The 24,111-nt window shown below is 40.6% G+C and overlaps 2 long non-coding RNA genes across 2 annotated transcripts; both read right to left on the reverse strand.

Moving 5' to 3' along the window:
• Nucleotides 1–1,398: 1,398 nt before the first annotated feature.
• LOC143135846 (uncharacterized) lies at nt 1,399–2,326 on the reverse strand. The gene is made up of 4 exons (XR_012989246.1): nt 2,145–2,326; nt 1,954–2,039; nt 1,753–1,857; nt 1,399–1,460 (listed from the first exon to the last, which is right to left on the reverse strand). It is a non-coding gene; the product is annotated as an uncharacterized LOC143135846 (long non-coding RNA).
• Nucleotides 2,327–3,067: 741 nt separating this feature from the next.
• Nucleotides 3,068–3,846, reverse strand: LOC143135847 (uncharacterized). Its single transcript, XR_012989247.1, has 3 exons — nt 3,682–3,846; nt 3,507–3,590; nt 3,068–3,283 (listed from the first exon to the last, which is right to left on the reverse strand). It is a non-coding gene; the product is annotated as an uncharacterized LOC143135847 (long non-coding RNA).
• Nucleotides 3,847–24,111: the final 20,265 nt, after the last annotated feature.

Genomic DNA, 24,111 nt, shown 5'->3' on the forward strand with positions numbered 1-24,111 from the left:
TTAGGTATGCTGCTTATCGTCAATACATCTTTTGGCAGCATGGGTCACTGGGTCAGGGTAACCGTTGTGTTATTCCCAGCTGCTGTATATGGAGAATAAGGGACAAATACCCCGACCCCCAGGGCCAGTACACTGGCTTTGTACGCACCATTTGATACCACTCTACCGTGAACTGTTTACTTCCATTTATTTATTGTTGTACATATATGCAAGTTGTTTTTTGATTTGTTTGTTTGTAAAGAGCCTTCCTCCTTTTTTCAATAAAAAAAATATTCAGAATAACAATGCTATACTTTTTACTATGTAGAGAAACAGTAACAAAAATGGTCTAATAATAAAGGTTACACAGAATAAATAGATAACTAAACAGCTGCTCTGTACTGTTGAGACGTTTTAGTCTGGAATTATTGATAAGCAGCTTGTGACACAAAAGGTTGCATGGCAAAGAACATGGTCAGGGTTGTGAGACTCTGGAAACTAGGCTTCACGGTTCTTCAGTCTGGAATGCTGATACTGAGGAGAGCAAAATAAAAACTGAAGTTAGTTTATTTCAAACTTGGATATGTTATGCATGACATCTGACTTGGTGTGTGGCATGTAGCCGAAGGTCCAAAAGAAATAAATTGGCATTCAACCTACCAAGACCTCTCCTGACTTGGGTGTGCAGGAGTTCCTGAATGGTTGGTGCCGGCACAGGGGGAAGTAGGCCGTACCTTCGGGGGTCATCAGGTCGTAGTGTCCTCCGTCTGGGCATCCCCTTACCAGCTAATCTCTTTTGAAGGATCATAGCTTGCAGTTCTGGGATGTAGCCATACGTCTTGGATGCCTTCAGAGTGTAAAGCATATACCTGCGAGCATTCTTCTTGTACAGCCTCCTGTACCTGAAATAGAAACAGAAAGGGGAGGGAAGAAGACATTTACATTCCAAGGCCCATGTTTTATAGTGTTCCAATGGTGTAATATGGTATAATTGTTCAAAACAATAGCATAGAAATGAACAAGTGACTTACTGTTTGCTTCCATCAGATTTGCACAACTCTGGGCGGTCCTTGTGGTAATTGTAGTCTATCGCTGCAAGGAGCATCCTGGCCTCAAAGACAGGAGGGCTAAATGCTGTGCGCTTGCTAGCGTACATTAAAATATGGTTCTGGAAGGACTCCAGATCAGCAGTAGACCTGTGGGGGGTGGGTGAGAAGAGACATTTTGTGGGATTTTGAAAATTACTTTGTAGCTACAGTAAATTACTTTCTAGCTACAGTAAATGACCTAAAGTGTAGGTATTTGTGGACCTCATTAAGCCACCGCTTGTTTCGAACGCTGCTCTTCAGAGCCTCGTGTGCCATGGAGCCTCGCTCAGGCCACTGTTGAGCTCCACCAGATTCCAAGTCTGCATGCTGGCAGCCTCCCAGCACCCACCTGTGTTCATTTGTGACATGATGTAGGAGCCCAAGCCACAGCTCCTAGAAATAATATAGAAATATAATGTACAGACAAAAACAAGCATGCACATTGTACATAATTCATTGCTAATGATGATGCTGTTTGTACAGTAAGTACTGAAATATAAGTGAGTCACATGATTGACCACAATGACATCTCTGGGTAACTACCTAATGAATAAGCCAATATCCAACATCAAGGAACCATCCTAACTTATTCTCTTTGCCAACAAGGTATGTTCTAATAAGACAGCATGTTAGTTTCAGACAAAAGTCCTTTTAGATAACTATTTTCCAAACCATAACAACTTACAAGGAACTCTTGGTAAGAATCTGCTGTTTTGCAGCACCACCAAAAGTGGTTGACAACATCTTTCAGCCAACTGCTCAAACTGGACTGACCCTTGACCTGAGAAGCCTGGGATAGACATAACAGTCATCATTATTACATAGCTCAAATTAGGGTAGATTGTCATGCAGAAAATCAAGCCATAGAAATGACAGCTGAACTTACAGCATGAATCCTTTTTGCCAAATTCTTGGCCCCATGCCACATATCCAAGCTGTGGTGCAGGCCAAGGTCTTTGTACTTTCCTTTGTCTTATTTGGAAAAATAACATGTACAATTAGTATAGTAATGCCCCAACCCCTCCAAAAAAGTTCTTCTAATTCTACAAGTAACACACAATTTCAGTGCCAACTTACTCATTAGTGCGGAGATCTGGACATGGGCATCAGTGCAGACCTCCACTAGTTTGACTTCATTCAAAAGAGTGTCCACTGTCCGCACAAATGCCTCTCTCTCCATGATCACAGAATTTCGCCCAGTCTCCCTTTTGTCCACAGTGATGACGGAGATGATTTCCCTGGATTCGTTCTCCATGGCAGTGTATGTACAGTACTGGGCGCAATGTCCAGGGCTGTCCATTCTTCCATCCGCCATTCAATTTGTAAACAAGAATCAAAGAACATCAAATTGACATATCAACATACTACTCTAGCTTAAATGAATAAAACATGTACAGTACATTACCTACTATCACCACATCTTTGTCTTTTAGGCGATGTATTGCCTCAGCCCTCCTCTCCTCCCAAAACTCCTTTACAGTGTCTATACCGTACGTGTCCTGAATTGTGAAAAAGGAACTACGGTCCACCATCCCCATGTTCATGAACTGAAACAGAAGCGAGACTTTGGCGTAGTTGCTTCCTGAAAGTAGAATGTTGCTTGCCAACATGAAGTCCCCTGCCAGCATCCCGTACCTCACAGTGGGCTGTGAGCTCCATCTCCATACAGTGTGGCCAACAGGGCAGGTCTGACAATAAATGGAACACAACTTAGGCTATTTATCAAATACAAACATAGAATGGCTTCCACTAAGTGGAACTACAACTCTGGAAGCTTAATTGAGTTTCACAAAACCACTGTCAACGTATGACCATTGCCTCCAACACTAACCGACACTTATTTGCAATGTAGTATGATTATAACACCTACCCATTCCATGATGCTTGCAGTACCCCTGCGCGTAAGGGAAACTTCAAATGGAGGGTGACACTGACACTCCACTTGGCTGACGTCACATGTGTATGGGCATCTTTGGACTGGAAGCACAAGGAATGTTGCAAGCTGCTTCAAACAGTCCTCATAAGTGATGGAGGCCCGTTTCCCGATTAGGTCATCTTCAGTCATGACACACAGTGTATCAGGAAAGTCAGGTTGTTGAAGTGGAGGTAAGGTGACTGATGGAGGCTCTACATCTGGGATGTCATGTACTGTCTCACTGACATCTATCACAGGCAGATTGTCAAGGCATGGTGGTGCCTGCAATGCTCCACCCAACCTAAAGACATGAAAGATATATTTCCCAATTACAGATAGAAAGCCAATCAGATGAACAAAATAAAAATGGCAAATACAGAGAGGGGGTTATCTTTGAGGTACTACAGGGACCAGGAATTCTCTAAAGCACTAACATATTTTATCTTTATGTGTTTTCGTATTTCATTGAATGAATGTCTGAGGGTGTATTGTGAATAATCTGTGAGGATCCAATGGTAACATACCGAATACAAATATGAGGGACATAGTCCTCATCTTCACTGTCATCTGCTTCAATCTCCTCATCATTACTGTCACCCCAATCAATTCTGGCAAATTTGATAGAAAATTATATTGGTTAATTAATACACAGCAGAACATCTTGTTACACAATATACAGTCAAACCCAGTGGGACTTACACACTGTTCATTAGGTCATTTATCTCCTGCTCATTCATGAGCTGGGTTTCAGCATCCTGAATGCTCATGTTCTGTAGACTAAAAGAAAACAATTCACCGGTCACAATAGATTTTTTTAAACGAGTACATGTTCAACATAATTTCTTGTCATTAGGCATATTAGGAAGCTTGAGAGGCTTTATCTACCTTTCCTCCAGAACCTCAGAGGCATCCATGGTGCGCTCATCCTCTTCCAGTCTTTCCTCAATAGGCGGCAGGTCCTCTCTGTAAATGGTGTAGTTGTTTTAGACCAAAAATGTTTCCAATTATGCAATGGAAATTAAAACATTGTGGTACTGACTACTGACTGATTTGAAAGTGTTTCAGACGATGCACATCCAATACTGGAAAGTGATGGTGCAGTCAGGTGTTGCTTCTTCCACGGTCTCTTACTGGGGGTTGAGGTGCTGGGGCCATAATAGCTGAAGAGAAAAGCGTTTTTGTCATAAGTAGGCTAACAAATAACCAACACATTTGCCACAGCGAGTATAACGCGGGGGAAATTACGCCATGCCGGCGTTCAATATCACCAATGGCTATCACAGGGTTGTTTTCAGTCCCATCAGAAAAGATTGAGACTAACTAAATAACATTAGCGATGGGCATACAGGTCAACTTCTAGCATGTGTAGTCCACAGTATACGCGAAGAACGAATGAGGAATCATTTTTACCGAGCTAACGTTAGGCTACTGTCTCAATTAACTTACGTTTCACATTGCAATAATGGCGTGCTAATGTTGTTTTCCTCAGCGTCTCAACATAATGACAGAGAAACGGGCTCTGATAATGCATTGCTAGCTGCTAATGTTAGCAATGAGGACTCGCCGTTTTTATTTCCCAAACAATTCCTTACCTTTTCAATTTGATGACCCACCGGCTCCATATGCGCTAACGTAACGTTACATGCATAACTTTGTTCGACTGTCGGGAATATTTGAATGTCCATTTATATTACTTCTACTGTAACGTTAAGTACAAGTAAGTTAGCCAAACATAGATGAATCTTACCTGTCCAGGAGAAAATTAGCAACGTTGACATCTGTCTTCAAATTCTTCTCCGTTTTCAGCCGTCTCCATCTTTCAAAGGCATCTCCTATACAAATCCTTGTTTTATTTCGGACTTTGTCACGACGTAGTTCGGATTCATAACGAGGTCTTTTAGGCTTGGTAACATTAGACATTTTTTATCCGACACGTTCTCAGCTGCAGCTGTGGTAACTAGAGCGGAGCTGGCAACCCTGATGCCGAAACACTACTGACTTCGTGATTGGTAGAAAGGTGGAGGGCGGCGCATCAGGCCAAAACACAAAATGACAACATCAACAACAGTTGAGGGCTGCAACTTCACTTTTTAAATGACAATATCCTGGCTGGACTACTGTTGTCAGTGATATAAGTATTTGAAATGAACATGATTTCTTAATGTCTAGTGACATATCAGGGCCATTTTATGATTAATTGAAATATTTTTCTTACATACGGTTCCTTTAAGGTGTGTGTTCTGGCGTTCACATGAACACGAATATCTTTGTTGATTAACCAGACGTAGATAAACCAGCACAGCCCACACAACATTGACCGCTGGAATGGGCATGTTCCTGAATGAAAATAGTAGCAGGCTACTACCAGCAGACATGTCGGTGCTGCGCGTGACGTAGGTGAGCATGTTCGCGTAATTTGCATATAGTGGTGTCCCAATTCATAGGGAAAGATCTTCACCTCCACTTCCTTTGTCGAGGGGGCTTCAATGTTGAGGGCAATCAAAACCAAGTGGAAGTTTTAAGGGGGGAGAAATGGGACGGGCCCTAAGTGCTCCTCCACAGAGTTTGTTGTCTGAGCCTTGGATCGGAACCAAAAGTGAGTTTTTCATGTAATTTGTTATTTTAGTTGTTTTATGACATTGTAATGTCCAAGGTGGTGTTCCAGACATTTATTTTAAGTTATAAAACCGTGCCAACTAGGCTATTGCTAATCTCGAGTTAGCAAGCGTTAGCAGGATGCTATTTAAACTGCTAGGTCATTGTCAAGCCTCATTAAGGCTATAAGTTAAGTTTGTGTGTGAACCATTGTTAAGTGTTACTTACTTGCTACTTACCTGTGTGAGCATAAGCTACTGGGAGAAAGATGTGTTAGTTTAAGTAATAGTGTGTTGTACTATTACTTACCCGATTTATAACCTGAAAAGTAAGAAGGAAAGTGTACAGTGTTGTGGCACATATTTTTATGGTAACATTGTGTAAATTTCATTGTGTTGTAGTTTTACAAAAAAGAAGATTTCCGTAAAGCACTCAAACTGGATTCAAGCCTACTGGGTCTTTTTTGTTAGCTATCTGTCTACATATACAGCTCACGTATTAGCCAGGACAGAATAATCTGCGAAACGAGGACCAAAAGCAATTTTTGCTCCGTGTTGTGCAAGGACACAGAGATAAAGTATCAAAAAGAACAAAGTCATCATACAGCGAATAGTGTTTGAACTGTTCTAATGTTCTTACTCATTTAGTATAAGTACAGGGAGAGATTATTAATGACCATACTTATCTTTTATTTTGTTCAAGTTTCTGGTTCCTGCGAAAGTTATGCATTCTCAGGTTGAGCAATTGTGAAAAAGTGTGCCACCCTTTACTGGCGTCCTATTGGCTCAATTTTTGGTACAGATGTTCAAAATGTCAATAGGAACAATGCAAAATGTGATCTGGCAACATTTTGAAAACTTTTACTTATACCATTATATCAGTGGTCCCCAAACTACGGCCCGCGGGCCAAATACGGCCCGCCACCTCATTTTGGGTGGCCCCCCAAAACATGTCCATGGTATATAGCATCTGGCCCGCACGGGAGTATGACATCGTCAAACTATAAACTCCGTAATTTCCCCCATTCATTCTCTATGGCGAGTGCAGGGGTGTAGTGGGCGTTGGACGCGGGGGAACGCCGTCCCCCCACTTCTTGGAGCATTGTGTTTTGAGCATTTTAATAAGCATTTATTAATATAACAAGTGTTGTTACCAGTGGTAACAACGCATCACGCAAACGTCTCCAATTAGGCCTCTTTGTCCTAAAATTCGTTACAAGAATGACCTTGATGCTGTAGCCCTCCACCATGCGTAAAGACATTAAAAACTACACAGCTCGTCGTTCCGCGTTACCCGAAAGTAGCTAGAAAGTGGCTAGAAAACCATAGATTATACAACTGCCTGTATCCGAATCTAGCAAGCATCTTCATGGCCCCTCGTTTGTGTTTTGCAGAAAGCAGGTAGGCTAATCCAGTGGTCAAAATGACACGATAAGCATGTGTGAGTAATACGAGTGATTTTTATAGAGGGAGCTCCAATAAGGCTTTTTAACCATAAGTAATGACCCAACGGTGAACCTGAACAACTTTCGGGAAAAACTTACGATTGGCAGCTACTTTCATCCAAACAAAAACTTTTCAAATGACTGGCACTTGCTTGCCCAGTGTTCTTTCTGTGTTTTTTTGTTTTGTTTTATTGACTGTGCACCTCTGTATTTTAATAATTTGCAATGACATTCATATAACGCCCCCTCAAACTACAGTGCCCACACAGCGTGTTGAATATGCGTGTGCATCCTGCTTGTGATATTGTTATTGCCATCGTTTACGTGTGGTAATGAATGAAGCCATGCCGCGGCATGTTATGTGTCAATGAGATTAGACTACGCTAGATTACATAGGCTACTCTACATTATGGTTTGTCTGTTTATTGTATGATACAACAAAATGAAAAGCTACAGACCATAGACTTTGGTGGAAAAGTGTAGTTTGGGTGAAGACATAAAGCTACATTTTGAAGCTAATCCATGTCATTTAATTGTTTTTTTATTCGGTTTCATGTTCACGAAAGCTGGTAACAATTTGGCCTTGGCCTTACGCACCGATGTATGTGGAGGTGCGAGTGTGACAGTTTTTGCAATGACGTCATTAAAATAGCGTCCCCCCACTTTAAAAATCCCCACTACACCATTGGGCGAGTGTTAACAGTACACATGTAATACTCTTTTTGTATTGCAATGTTTGTTTTATACCTCTCAAGCAGATTGAAGGATCCTCATTAAACCCAACACAGTTAATTAAGCCTAAATTAACTAATAAGGCAATAAAGATCATGGGGTCACAGGTAGAGGTTAAAGGTCATGAGGCTATAGCTGGCTGAGGCATAGAATCAACTATCTGAATTGACATTAAAAAGATTAAGACATTTATTTAAAACACTTTATTTTCTGTATAAATATATTCTTGTTTCAACCTCCACATCTTATTTTAGTATTGTAGTAGTAGCCTTTCTGAAACCAGGGGAAATCTAAATAATTTGCTGTTTAAAAAATGCAAACATCTGTGTGAATACCTGTTTTAAAATAACTGTTTCAGTTCAGAGTTTTAGATTAAATCCAAACCATTTCTGTTTAACATCTGATACAGCTATTTCCTTCAACTTAAATTATAACGCCAGACAATTGATGTAAATGTCTATGTTGATAGAATATTGTTAGAAATAAAATCTACCATTGCATTGCAATAGTTATACTTTGTTCCCTGAAGTTGGTAGTAGGCATATAAACAACAGCAGCAGCGGACTGATATTACCTAGGATTCTACTAGGTATTATGGTGGGTTTTCAGGATGTGAAGGGATGTAATCATGGGTTTCATAAAGTACTGGGGGTACCAGGATGAGAGGATCTCCTCCTTACATGGTTAAGGGAGAGGGGGTGTTATCAACCTGGTGAGGACTGGACAGGACAGGGATGAGGAGGCCACTGTGCCTTACTGGGCCTGTCTAGCTAGTAAGAGAATAAGATAAGGCCTTATTTCACCAAACTGGAAGGAACCAGAAAAACTTAGGGTTACACTATTTTACATATGTTACCTATGCATTACATAGGTTTGCATATAGTTTTATGCATGATGGGAAGATTGTTTCCACCAATGTAAGCGACCCTGCTTGGTACTGATTGGTGAAGGGTGTTGATGGAGATAGCGTGTGAGAGGGTGGCACTTCTCAAGGGCTGAGGAGTATAAAATATAGTGTACAGTATAGCCATCCGTAGGCGAGATCTTGTCGGGGGCCCCAGCTGATGACATCTCCTCCCTATTGCTTTGATGGTTGGTCTGGACTTTGGTTGGGCTGTACTATCATTGCAATACGGTGAATAAAGATCAACAGTCTTTGGAAAATCTTCTATCTACATTGTCTCCTTCGGACGCCTTGTTCCAGAGTGCTAAATTACTAAATAGTCAAGTGGTAATTGTTAATTGGACAATTGGATTTGGAAGTAGACATTTTCTAGCCTGGAAAATCCAGACCCTGGTAATCTAGAAAGATTAAGGGTCTGGCCACGAACAATGTAATGGCCCAACTCGAGGGGCAGCACCAAGCGTGCATTTGAAAATCTCACTGCACGCAATTGGATAACACTAGACCAATGTTTACTCCACTCACATCCATCTGGGATCGCTTCCGTTGAGAGTGATTTCGGCACCATATTTTATGGTAGAGCCAATCAGGACGCAGGGCGGGAGTTTCATAGATGTGACGTAGCGTAGAAGCGACTGTGAGACTGTTCTCAGCGTCACGGGTTGGCTTCAATGTGAGTGGTTGAAGTAGAATAGAGGACGGACAAGTGGCTTATCCAATCATATGCAAGGATTTTTGATAAGGCCCAGCCTTCTGAAACACCACTCCAATGGATCGATCCCAGATGGATTAGTGGAGCTAGGCGGAACGAAATTCATCTGGCGAGAGTCAGGTTAGTCTCATCACCTATTGCAGTGAAATGGAAAATAATGAATCAAGACAGTACTGAGCACAACTAAATGCTGATATTCATCCCAGGGGAAAATATTGCTTCTTACAACAGTATCATCTTTCAGAAACAAAATTTAGAAAATGAACTGCTATCCTAATACTTTGTGTCCCTTAATGTGCTTTGTAAGAAATTATAAGGTGGCTTGTAACAAATTTGTATTTAATTATATTATTGATATCTACCGTCAAAATCTTCCAAAATATTTAGATATTATTTTTTGCCCACCCCTAACTTCAACTGAACAGATAACAACGGACATGCCACATTACTAACATCAAAACTGGAAGACAATGCTAGTCTTCAGGGTCACAGAAATTGCCAGGAGAAAGTGGACAACACCTTGTCCATGAAGGGAAAAATAGCAAGGGCCACAGTTAACAGTCATACGAACTTATGGAAAGTCACAACAGCAGAGAAAGTTATAATTTACAGCTGGAAGTAGCACTGCTTATACTGTGGAAAGGACTGCATGGGCAATATTGAAAGAGATATTGGTCAGGTCATGACTATGCTAGTGGAAGTATTTCACTGTTATGTAACTGCTAAGCACATTTGCATACAGTAATTGCAATCAGATTCTTGATTCTTATATACAAAGGAGGGGTATTAAACTCATTGTGCTGTAGATAGGGACTCCCCATGTCAAAAAAACAACCAAATCTATGTTGTGCAACATAAAAAAGTTCACTATATTTACAGTAATTGAATTTAACATGGCATGTTGATTAGCATGTCTCCACCGTCTATAACCTTGTATGTCAGGGGATAAAACTGACCTTAACCTTTGACCCCATGGCCCTGAGTCCCTAAGTTCATCTAATTTGTATAGACAATACATGTACTAGAGTTAATGAAGATCCATCAGTCTGCTTTGGAGATATGAACCAAATACTGCATGTGTGATACCGCTGTCTCGCTATCCGGCAAAAGATTCTTTGGACGCCGCCATTGCCCGAATACCGGCGCCCATTGACTTACATTGAACACATGTAAACAAAACCTCAATTATGTGCTCAAACTAACGCCGCTGACTTATGACAACAACCATTCCACTTTGATATGAAACTACATTTTTGTACAATATTTATCCAGCAAAAATTACAGAATTTGGATCAAGTAATGTGGAGAAATATCGATATTAAGAAAATTGCCGCTGCGTGACGCCGAGTTAATGGCATTTCCCCTTGTCCATGAGTCACGTATAACAGGTCACGTCGGTGGCCGTTATCCCTCACATGTCAGAGTAATGACATTCAAAAACGTACCTTTATATCACATTACAATTTATAAAGGAATGAAATGTCAAAAGAATTAAGCAATCCCTGCTGAAAAAACCAGCCTGACCAGCTAAAGGTGGTTTGCTGGTTGACCAGCTTGTTGACCAGCTTGTTGACCAGCTTGTTTGACCACCCTATGATGGTTGACCAGCTAGACCAGCAAATCTCTTGCGAAAACATACCTTCAGCTGGTTTACCCACCTAACGATGGTAATTCAGCTGGTTTTGCTTGTCGTACCACCTCAAGCTGGTCATTTTAGCTGGTGTTGCTGGTCTACACTGCTGGTTTAACTGGCCGTGCCAGCTTATGTTGGTCAAACCATCATGACCATCTTACACCAACAATGTCAAGCTTGGCAAGCTGGTCACCAGCATGACCATCTTGCACCAGCTGTATCTCACACGACAGGCTGGTCAAACCAGCATGACCAGCTTCCTCAGATGGTCACGCCAGCATATCCAGCTGGCGGTCCAACCAGCTACACCAGCAAAGACTAGCAAGAGCTGGAAGAAAACCAGCAAAGACCAGCTAAAACCAGCTACCAGCATAAGCTGGTTTCTAGCTGTAGCTGGTAGCTGGTATCCCTGCTGGTAGCTGGTATCCCTGCTGAAAAAAACAGCTAGAAACCAGCTTATGCTGGTAGCTGGTTAGCTGGTCTTTGCTGGGTTTTTTTCAGCTCTTGCTGGTCTTTGCTGGTCTACCACTTTTTCTAGACGCAATTTCTCTTGAACAGTTTAACTTAGAAACTTCATTCAAACTTTGTAACGTAGGTCTTCAAACAGATCGGGTTGCTATGTCTTTTCAACTTTGAAACTTTTATACTTTTTAAACTATTAAAGAAAAACTTTAAAGAAAGACTTAACATTGCCGATTATGACATCATAATACGGCCATTAAGCAATTAGAATCCTATGGCAGGTGTTCAGGCCACCTGCAGCCTCAGGCTTTAAGCATACAATCTGGGTCAATTAAGACTACACATCCTATTCAACTGTTTCCTCTGCCCAAAACTGTTTCAAAATAAAAGTCCTCACTACAATAATCCACTGTTAAACAATGTAACCCATTAAACTACTGAACGTTTTACATTCAACTTTTAAACTATCATTAAACTATCTATCTATTAAACTAGCTGTCTATCAACAACTTTTAAACTATCTACATTCAACTTTTTTTTTTAACTTTTAAACTATATACATTCACTAGCTGTCTATCAACAACTTTTAACTTGTCATCAACTATGTCAACACTTTTCATCAACTATGACTCCTACCCACTGTAGCTAGTTAGCATGGTTAGCAAAGTTAGCATGTTAACATTGCTAACATTGTTAACATTTTTAACAAGACTGCTAAAAATGATTAGCTAGGTTAGCTAAGTCACATGGTTAGCATAGTTAGCATTTTTAGTAAAACTGCTAAAAATGATTAGCTAGGTTAGCTAAGTAACATGGTTAACATAATTAGCATGCTAGCATGTTAGCATGCTAGTTAGCATAGTTAGCATAACTACTAAAAATGATTAGCTAAGTTAGCTAAGTAACATGGTTAACATAGTTAGCATGCTAACATTGTTAGCATAGTTAGCATGTTTAGCAAAACTGCTAGAAAATGTTAGTTAAGTTAGCTAAGTAGCATGGTTAGCATGCTAACATTGCTAACACTGCCATAAAACATTAGCTAAGTAACATGGTTAACAGAATTAAAAATCTTAGCATAACTGCTAGCAAACATTAGAGCCGTTCAAACTTTCAGTTATCGTCAAATATCTACCTATACACAGCCATTAAACTATTTGAATATCAAAATTCATTAAACTGCTAGAAAACGTTAGCTAAGTAACATGGTTAACAGGTTAGCATTGCTAGCACTGCTATAAAACATTAGCTAAGTAGCATGGTTAGCATAGTTAAAAATCTTAGCATAACTGCTAGCAAACATTAGAGCCATTCCAACTTTCAGTTATCGTCAAATATCTACCTATACACAGCCATTAAACTATTTGAATATCAACATTCATTCAACTTCCAGTCTGTCAACAACTTTTAAACTATTTACCTTCAACTTTTAAACGGTCTACTTTTAAACTATCATTAAACTATCTACTGTCTATCAACAACTTTTAACCCTTAGAACCCGATTGACGCAAAGTGCGTCAAAAAACACACCCTTTCTACTCTGTTACATTGCTCCGGAACGGTTCATCGCACCTTTATTGCACGACAGAGCAGAAGTGGGGCTTTCCAACGAGACTACACACTTGTCTGTACGATCAAGTATGAAAATTTAAAAAAATCATGAAATTAAATCAAATTGCATCATATTTACAGTCTATACTTCTCTGCATTCACCTGCACACACATTACTCTAGTTTGAATTACTCGCGAACCCGTGATCGCATCGATATGGCAAGCATATCAGATGAAAGAGGGGGCACAGGGCTATCCATTGGTACCATGTTTATCGATCCTTCTGGCTTATAAAATCAGACGTAGTGACTGCAAAATAATAACGTCATGTACACAAACCAACGCTGCACACTCATTACTCTCGTTTGAATTACTCGCGGACCCGTGATCGCATAGATATGCCACGCATGTCAGATGAAAGAGGAGACTCAGAGCTATCATTACCAAGTTGATACCAAGTACATCCTTCTGGGTTATAAAACAGACGAAGTGACAGCAAAATAATAACTTCATATAGCTGGACTTACCCCACGTTTTTGTCTGTTCTTGTGGCAAAGCATGTTTATAATCCAATGCTATCATGTGTTTCTCTATGGCAAAGCATGTTCATATTCCAGTTTTGAGATCCTAGCAAATTCCTGCATGGCATCCAATTCAAGGCTCACATTGCATCCCAATTTGTTCAACAAATAAACACCTTTTTTGCCTTTACTTTGTTCATGGCAATGCAGTAAAGAGTTGAGAATTATTATGACTGCATACACACAGGCACGCAGGCTAACACGCAACCTCGGGTCAAGTCAGGTCAGATCAGTTCGTGTCACAGATATGGAGCGCAGAAAGGTCATTTTTCATCACTAAATAAAAAATGGCATTTATTTCCGTAAATCACACAGCAAATATTTCTGTAAATTGCTCAGCCCCAGAGTATCCCTCCAACATGGCAATTATATTGCCCGATTCAGGACAGTCTGCCCTACACACACATGAAATGCATGTAGAGCTGTGAGCTTGTAGTGGTGAGATACATGTCGAAATATAAGAATTTTTATAATACACTTTTTATATTTTAATTCTTTAAAAATCAAAATAAAATGATGGCAGATCTGAATAGCCTAAACTCTCCTGAAAAAAACAATATATAATATATGTGTGTGGCACTTACAATGACCAGAATAAATCCTTATGAATAAAGGTAGTGAATATGCCCTAAAAACAGATTAGGGTTCTAAGGGTTAAACTATCTACATTCAGCTTTTAAACAGTCTACTTTTAAACTATCAACTTTTATTAAGCTATGCAACCACCATGTCTATCCTAGCATCACCGTAGTAACCATCTCTGTATTATCTGTTTTAACTATACATGATATTTTACATCACAACTTTAGCATTTTCATGCACTGGTAATTCCTTGGAATTGCATTTCTAGTTTGACATTATTGTTTATTATTGATATTCTCCTTAATGTAGTCTTAGCATGTCATTGTTTTTATATTATTGATTGAATGGACATTATTGTTTATTATTGCCTTTCCCCTTTTTTTCCATTGCTTTTTTATTAGGCTATTGATTGAATTGATTTTATTGTGTACTATAACTATTCTCCTTACTATATTTGACCTACATTCGAATCTGTTCCCTGTTCAATTTTAAATATTATTATGTTGTTTTGTATTCATGTGTCGCTTTGGACAAAGGCGTCTGCTAAATCCATAACCATATATTATATATATATATATAAATATATATATATACATATATATATATATATATATATATATACACATATGACATGTACAGTATGTTGTGTCTTCGATGTCTTGGAACAGGTCTACTAATTCACTACATCAACTGTGTTGGTACACACTTATTGCTCTTTGATACAGTGGCATAAGTACTATGTACTTGGGCAATTCCATGGAAAATTACGTTTTTTCTAACATCCATAACGCCAATAAAATGTGATGGTATGGTATAATGTGAATGATTACATGAAATTTGAGCATTTGCTATTTTTGGCTGAAGAATGTACATGAGAAAAAATGCAAAAAAAATGAATAGTAACATTCACATCATACAAATGCCAAGGCATTTCACTGACGTTATGGATGTGACAAAAAGTCAATTTTCCGTGGAATTGCCCACTTACAATTACATATTACATTACATGTTGTGTCATTGGTGTCTTGGAACATGTCTGCCATTACCCTACATACTGTAGTACATGTATCAACTGTGTTATTTATTACTCTTTTGATACAGTGGAATAAACCCATTCAAGTGTACCAGTTAAGTACTTACATGTACATATTATATACATCCTGTCAATGATGTCATGCATCCTGTAATTGATGTGTTGAAACGTGTCTGCTGTTACACCACACAGTTAGTAGACCTGTTCCATTAGTAGACCTGTTCCAAGATATCGAAGACACAACATACATGTCATATGTACATGTAAGTAATTAACTGGTACGCTTAATAGGTTTATTCCACTGTATCAAAGAGTAACAAGGTTGTAGCAGCACAGCTGTTACATGTGCACTGAAGACAATGATGCCTTGACTGGAGCTAAGAATGATTTGTATATCAAATCTTTCATGACCAGATTTACCCCATCCAGCAGGTCTCAGGTCAGCTCTTTGCCTCTGATGAAAATTTAGGCAAATTGGCAACGTTTTGTAAAAGCACTCAGTATTACAATGTAACAACTATAGCCTATGTAGGTACCCACAAATACATAATGCAAGTACAATGATAGTACAGTACCTGATAGTACATGTTGTTACACAGGTTGCACCACTGTACCTAATTAGGTAGGTACACTAGCCTGGCTAGCGCCACCACTTCTCAATGAGACGTGGTCTGGAAACCAAACGTTCATTTTCTCGTATTTGAAAAAAATGCCCAGATCCGTTTATTGGGTGCCACGGATGTCTATCAAATGCGTCTGTGCATAGCTCATCATCGTCTTGCTTTCCCCCTTGTTCTGTGATTGGTCCCCTATCTCAGGCGAAAATTTGCTCCATGGTCTCCAGGCTGCCTTAGCAGCGTGAATCAAATCGCGCGCAAGGCAGCATGGGAACACCAAGGCTATAGGTACACTGTAACAGCGACACATTAAAATAAAGTCTTGCCGATGAAATTCCCCAGTAGTGGACAATAAAGACTTCTCTTCTAGCCTACACGTCACATGTAGCCTACTAGAAGTGATGTTTCAGCTAGAAGTGATGGTTCATAAATTAACCCTCCAACTTTGCTGATGCACAGAACAGGTGTGCTGAGCTTTGTTTTTGGCTCTTCAAAGTGTTGTAAGTAAGGTGGTGTAAGTAGCCTATAGGCTATAGCCTATAGGTGGTGAGACAGGTCAAGACATATGGTGCAGTGAAACACTATACAGTTGATTTTCAGAAGGTGGTTTAGAGTAGTATAAATGAAATATAAATATGTGCACTGTATTACCTTATAAGAGCAGAATAAATATGGCTATGAATAACAATGTCAGTTGATATTATTTTAAATGTTGGTGACACTACATTAATAAGGAGAATACCAATAATAAACAATAATGTGAATGCAATATCAACGGGCAATAAATGCAAATCAACAAATACTATAACATACAAACAATGACTCAGAACAGCCTAAGTGCATGGTGAACAAATATGTCTTTACACCCTTGTTGACAGGTGCATGCAAAAACACAGAAATCAGACAAGGATTTTGTTTTTATAACACATGTAATAAGCAATGAACATTTGAAGATGTATTGTTTTGTTCTTCTAACATCAATAGTAGTTGTTCAGAGGTTGTAACATAATGATAAATACATGCTGCCTGTCACATTATGAATATATACCCTGTCTTGTCTTGCACATCAGAAGCAGCAGCACTATGCTATTACATTGTTCACCGTAGGGACTAGTATGAGGGAGACTGAGCTGCCAATCTCTCTTAACAGGTCCTGCATCATATCTACAAATATCTGTTCTGCTCTGCACAAACATAAGCAGGGTCTGATTTAGCGTGGCAGAGTGCTGATTGACAATAACATGGTTCCCTGCAGTGTTTGGTGGATTCCCATTGATGTTTGTGCATTCTGTTTGACTGTACATTTTATGTGTGGCATCTCATTCCTCAGTTGTCTAACATGTTTTCTGACGGCCACTGATTGCATTAGCAGCTGAAAGACCAACTTGTAACAAGGTCCCAATTGTGGATACACCCATTAACAGTCCTTGCGACCAATGACATCTGGATCATATACAAACTTCTGATTGATTTTCAACAATGAACAATTAGTTCAGTGTAATATGTTCAGCTCTCTTCCCCATCTTAATAAGTCAACATTATATGATATGACCCTATTTTTACATTATAGCCTACATATGTTATAGCCTAACCCTTATCTATAGGTGACTGATGAGATTCATGTTATCATATATTCATTGGCGCCACAATTAATATTGGAGCTATTTCACTGTCGCAGACCCAGACGTGCTTGGTAGCCTAGGCTACGTAGTCATAGGCCAACATGAGACTTAAGCCCCCGTGTCGTCATGACTTAGGTTAGCTTACTGTTGTTCTTATCTGTAGGACATATTGTCTGTGGAACACAATTGTAGGCTAGGCCTATATTTGATTTTCAGTAAGCTTATATATCAATGATAAAGCTTCTTTACTTTTTTGGTGTAATTATTTAGTTTTTTTTTATCTATATAGGCTATCTTTAATGTTACATTATTATTTTGTTAATACATGGAATAAATCACCACAAACACACGCGACTGTAGCCTATTGGCTTCTTCTGTAGCCTACCCGGCTTGCGCAGCGTGGCTAACAACGCCCCTAAAACAAGACTACCGTCGGCTCCTCGAGGCTTATTACTTAAATGAAGTTACAGCAGCTATTAGGCCCGAGGTGCAGTAAAATGGCGTCATCTGGTGGTCATACAATTCACCCGCTATTAGACCCGAAGTGCAGGAGAAGTGGATATTTAACCACGCCATCCTTCAGGTCGCAGCGACACGTATGTGTCAGTGTTGCGCGGTCTGCCCGAAATTAAGCGGTCGCCCGCGGATGACCGCGGTCACCCGCGGTTATGAGTCATAAACAAAATATTTTAATGATATTCGGGTCATTTGCGGGCGGGTCAGTTAAAATTAATTAAATATATATTTTCTACAAATAGGCCTACTTAAAATATCACGACAAAGCTAGCATCAATACAGTAAAGCATCAATACAGTAAAGTCAACAGTAAAGAAGCAAGACGCGAGTTAAAATAATAAAGACACCCCTTCAGGAAAAGCGATATAGACTATGGTTATGGTCTAGGCCTACTTCTTGCGAAGCCATTTAAAAGTATGACAGCCAAAACGGGCAGCCTGCAGGAATAAATGTTATGGCACAGACTACACAGCCATATCTACCGGTATGTATAGGTTCGCGCATGCATAAAAGTTACCTTAGTTCGTTGTGTTTGTGACTTTAAACAGTGGATGTGCTTTAGTAAAGCTTTGTGTTTCATTCAGCATTATAAACCAGTTCTTACGCTAACGTTTTGACCAGCAATGTATCTCTCTTGCCTACCTCGCCTCACCATTTCTGTTTTCGAAAGAAAGATGTATGTCCATGGCCTTCAAATCTTATCCTAGTGTTCTTATCCTTTGTGCGTTGCGTGCGTGCTTGCGCTCTTATTCTCATTCTTTCTCCTGCGCAAACATTATGTCCTGCATGCTTACTGCGTGTAGTTCTACTGCATCAAGTTTCGTAAATAAATTAGTTTGTTTTTACAGAAATGGCCTACTGTCACACTGCATGCAGCCTATAACCAAAAGCACACATTTTGTAAATAAGCGGGTTGAATTCGCGGGTCGGGTATAATTTTGTCCTAATTAATATTCGCGGTCCGAGTTGCGGTCGGGTTGATTAAAATATCGGGCGACCGCGGGCCGCTTGTGACCAAACCCGCGCAACACTGGTATGTGTACTTTATGTGCTGTGTCATGCTGCCATCTAGTGGTTGTGGAATATTTAACACCCATTATAGTTCTGGGAATAGATGTGCCCTCGAATAAATACTTTGTTACAAATTATTTGGGTAATCCATCTGATGAATTGTGTTTTTCTTTTTATACTTCGTACCTTTATAAATTGAAGTGTATCATGAAGGTACCTTTTTCAATGTCATTACTCTGACATTCGACATTAGTCGACCATAAATTTGGGCAATGGGCACATTGTTAGGGGTTGACACTTTGCATAAGATTTCTCCACATTACTTGATCCAAATTCTGTGATTTTTGTTGTATAAATGTTGTACAATTATGTAGTTTCGTATCAAAGTGGAATGGTTGTTTTCATAAATCAGCGGCGTTAGTTTGAGCACATAATTGACGTTTTGTTTACATGTGTTCAATGTAAGTCAATGGGAGCCGGAAATACATAAATAGCGGCGTCCAAAGAATCTTTTGCCGGATAGCGAGACAGCGGTCACGGTGATAAGTTTTCTGCAGGTCCTCGACAGGTGTGCTCACATCCAACCCCAGAAATTCTAGCCACAACTTTAGCCTTTCTGGATTATTGAAAGGAAGTCTGTGACAACTTGTTTTGCCACGAATTTTCCCGCAATTCGGAACTGCACAAAATCGCCCCATGACTTCAAATGCTTTTAAAACAGCGATTTTCTGCTTCTTCTGTGTATTCTTCTTCTTCTTCTTCTTTCCTTTAATGGCAGATTACATCGTTTAATTGATGTATACCGCCACCTACTGTACAGGAGTGTGTAGAGTGATGCTATAGGAGGATTTGGCTACTCAATCAGAAAGGTGAAAAAATAAATCTAGAGATAATAAATAATAACAAAACAAAAATTTATGAATTAGTGAACACACAGAGCACACAGTGAACACACAGTGAGGTGAAGCACACACTAACCCGGAGCAGTGAGCTGCCTTGCTACAGCAGCGCTCAGGGAGCAGTGAGGAGTTAGGTGCTTTGCTCAAGGGCACTTATAGCCATTCCTTCTGGTTGGGGATTGAACCGGCAACCCTTCAGTTCCAAGCCCGAAGCCCTAACCAGTAGGCCACGGCTGCCCACAGTATGTGATGACTGTGCTCTCCTGGCCCATAGTCCCAGTTCCATGCAGCATGGCCCGAGGCCCTAACCAGTAGGCCACGCCTCCCCTGTGTGAGTGTGTGTGTGTGTGTGTGTGTGTGTGTGAGTGAGTGTGTGTAGGCCACGCCTCCCCTGGTGACCAGGAGGGCAAAAACGGCACTATACGGACCAATTAAAAGAAACTCTGAAGAAATGTAACATCCAGCCTGAACTCCTTGAGGTCAGTGCAACAGTTTGCACTAGTATTTTATTTTATTGACTGTCTATGCACAATTTCAACCAAATTTTGCTGCTCTTATTTTTTCATTATATGTGCCCTCTTATTTACTTATTTACTTACTTTTTTGTTTACTTGAATGTTATGTTTGTCTGTGGACTTAAAACTAGTAAAATATGTCTTGTCTCCACCGTGGGATAGTGAGAAACGTAATTTCGATCTCTTTGTATGTCTGGAACATGGGAAGAAATTGACAATAAAGCTTTGACTTTGACTTTGACTTTGAACAGACCGCCACTGCTGGTGCTTCCTGTGCAATATGGGGTCCAAGCATTTAGAGATGAAACAGACTCAGAAACGGATTGAGTGGTGGCAGCAGCGACACCTTCCTGCTGTAATAGAACAGCCTCAATCTCCTGACTCAGTCTTCACATGCTACACCTGCGGCAAGATATGCAGATCCAGAACAGGACTACAGCCACACACAGTGGCACCTCAGACAGAAACGATAGCCATAACCATACCCCACCCCCTCCACACACAGTGGCACCTCAGACAGAAACGATAGCACCCCTCCCTCCCCCCTGCCCCCTCCCCTTCCCTAATTGGAGGCATTGTCATCTTCCCCCTTCCCTAATTGGAGGCATTGTCATCTTCCCCCATTCTCATCTTCCCTAGGGTTAACCTAACCCTATTGTCATCTTCGCTTGCAAAGGACTGCCAAACGTGTCTGAGATGGTGAATGTATGTGTGTCTGAGACGGTGAATGTGTGTGTGTCTGAGACTGTGAATGTGTGTGTGTGTGTGTGTGTGTGTGTATGTACCTTCTTTTGTGGCCTCTATAAGGAGGGTTGAGGCTTGTGGTATGTTGTGTGGGCGGGGCCACACTAACAGGTCAGTTTGTCTCCGGCCACTAAGGTCAGCAAACACTCTAAGTTTCTCCTCCAGGACAACACACACCTGCATATCCAGAGAAAGTAGGGATTCTACACACACACACACACACATTATCACAACTAGAAGTGAGCATATGTGTTTACTTTGAAGACTTCTACAACTTGGCCTATGATAACCTATGATTGAGTATATATACACATACCTTGGAGACCTTGTATATTTTGGGACTTGAAATCATCATCATCTGACACAGCTTTGGTCTTGTTACCTAGGAGACTGACCACACACAGGGCCACCATGTAACGCAATGTCATCTTAAATTGCATGTACACATTGATTTTTATTAGTTAGCTAATAATATTAGTGTGTTAGCTGTGCTAGACATGAGTTCGTTAGCTGCTGACCCTAGACATGAGGGTGTTAGCCACACTAGACATGAGTGTGTTAGCTGCGCTAGACATGAGTGTGTTAGCCACACTAGACATGAGTGTGTTGCGGTCCTCACGAGTGTGTGTCATACCTGTGCGCAGCTTTAGTGAGGTGTGCAAGCCAGGTGTTGCGGTCCTCACGCGTGTGTGTGTGGATCTCATACATCTCAGGCCCTGTGGATGACTCTGTGATGAGGAACAGGCCTCGCTCCTGATTGGCTACCTCTCTCACTATAAGTCTCTGCACGGAGACCACTGCAGCCTTCTGCTCCTAAAACACACACACGTACACATATGCACATATACACACATGCAGCCTTCTGCTCCTAAAACACACACACACGTGTACACATATGCACATACACACACATGCAGCCTTCTGCTCCTAAAACACACACACACGCGTGTACACATATGCACATACACACACATGCAGCCTTCTGCTCCTAAAACACACACACGTACACATATGCACATATACACACATGCAGCCTTCTGCTCCTAAAACACACACACACGTGTACACATATGCACATACACACACATGCAGCCTTCTGCTCCTAAAACACACACACACGTGTACACATATGCACATACACACACATGCAGCCTTCTGCTCCTAAAACACACACACACGTGTACACATATGCACATACACACACATGCATTATGCCCATGTTGTGTGCATGTTTGTATTTGGCTTATAATGGGCTGCATTTTGCCCATGTTGTGTGCATGTTTGTATATGGGTTATAATGGGCTGCATTTTGCCCATGTTGTGTGCATGTTTGTATATGGGTTATAATGGGCTGCATTTTGCCCATGTTGTGTGCATGTTTGTATATGGGTTATAATGGGCTGCATTTTGCCCATGTTGTGTGCATGTTTGTATATGGGTTATAATGGGCTGCATTTTGCCCATGTTGTGTACATGTTTGTATGTGGGTTATAATGGGCTGCATTTTGTATGTATGTGAAGTACCAGAGCTGCAAAGGTGAGCTTCTGTTCCTTCTCCTGGAGAAACATCAAGATGTCACTAAGGAGAACTCCCAGACATTCTACAGATTGGGGGAGGGGCACAAAGAGAGGAGAATGAGTCTGTATGGCTGTTCCAGCTGTCACTAGACATGTGTAGTTCCCAGCCTGTGGACAAATCTCTGATAGTGCCCGTCAACCCAGGAAATTACCTCAAAACATAAACTTTTCTCTGAATAAGCAATAACAAAATATTAATGAATTCTTGAATTTCCCCTTGGGGATCAATAAAGTATCTATCTATCTATCTATCTATCTATCTAATATAATTATGTGTACTATTTTATTGTCATTGCTTGTGTGTGATGCCAATGAAACACTGTTTCGGACACAGAATAAATTATTTCATTTTGCCTGTTAACCGAGCTAGCTAGCTAGCTAACTTTCAGTTCAGTAACTTTTAATGTTCCCAGGGTCCTAGAACACGAACAATGTTATTTTTAGAGATCAACTCAATCTTTAGTTCTGATGTACATAGTGATCAACTCAATCTTTAGTTCTGATGTGCAGTATATATATAGGTATATTATATTATATAATATATATGTGCAGTATATATATAGGTATATTATATTATATAATATATATGTGCAGTATATATATAGGTTAGGGGTATATTTACCTCTAAGCCTTCCAGAGCTGGTTCTGCAGATGAGGGGTCCACTGTGTGTGAGTGTGTGTGTGGAGTGTGTGTGTGTGAGCTGCTGTTTGCTGAAGGTCTCTCCACTGCGCAGGCGTGTCGCACTCCTGCTGTCTAGCCGCTGCATGATGTGTGTGAAGGTCTGCTCCTTCTGCCGCTCACACACACTCTGCTCCACGCCGCTCAGCACACACCGCAACGCCCGCAGCGCTCGTCGACACACACACGCGTCTCCACTGGGCTCTGGAGCACACACACACACACACACACATGAATACACACACACACACACATGAATACACACACACACACACACATGAATACACACACACAAACACACACACACGCGTCTCCACTGGGCTCTGGAGCACAAACACACACACACACACACATGAATACACACACACACACACACACACACACACACACACATGAATACACACACACAAACACACACACACGCGTCTCCACTGGGCTCTGGAGCACACACACACACACACATGAATACACACACACACACACACATGAATACACACACACACATGAATACACACACACACACACATGAATACACACACACACACACACACACATGAATACACACACAATAAATAAATACACGCACACACACACACACACAAATACACACACACACACACACACATGAATACACACACACACACACACACACACACAAATACACACACACATGAATACACACACACACACACACACACACACACACACACACACACATG

This window comes from Alosa pseudoharengus, unplaced genomic scaffold, assembly GCF_046254945.1.
Source record: "Alosa pseudoharengus isolate Yale_2024_CS ecotype anadromous, Long Island Sound unplaced genomic scaffold, YU_APseudo_1.1 YU_APseudo_1.1_scf_20, whole genome shotgun sequence".
NCBI classification, from domain to species: domain Eukaryota; kingdom Metazoa; phylum Chordata; class Actinopteri; order Clupeiformes; family Clupeidae; genus Alosa; species Alosa pseudoharengus.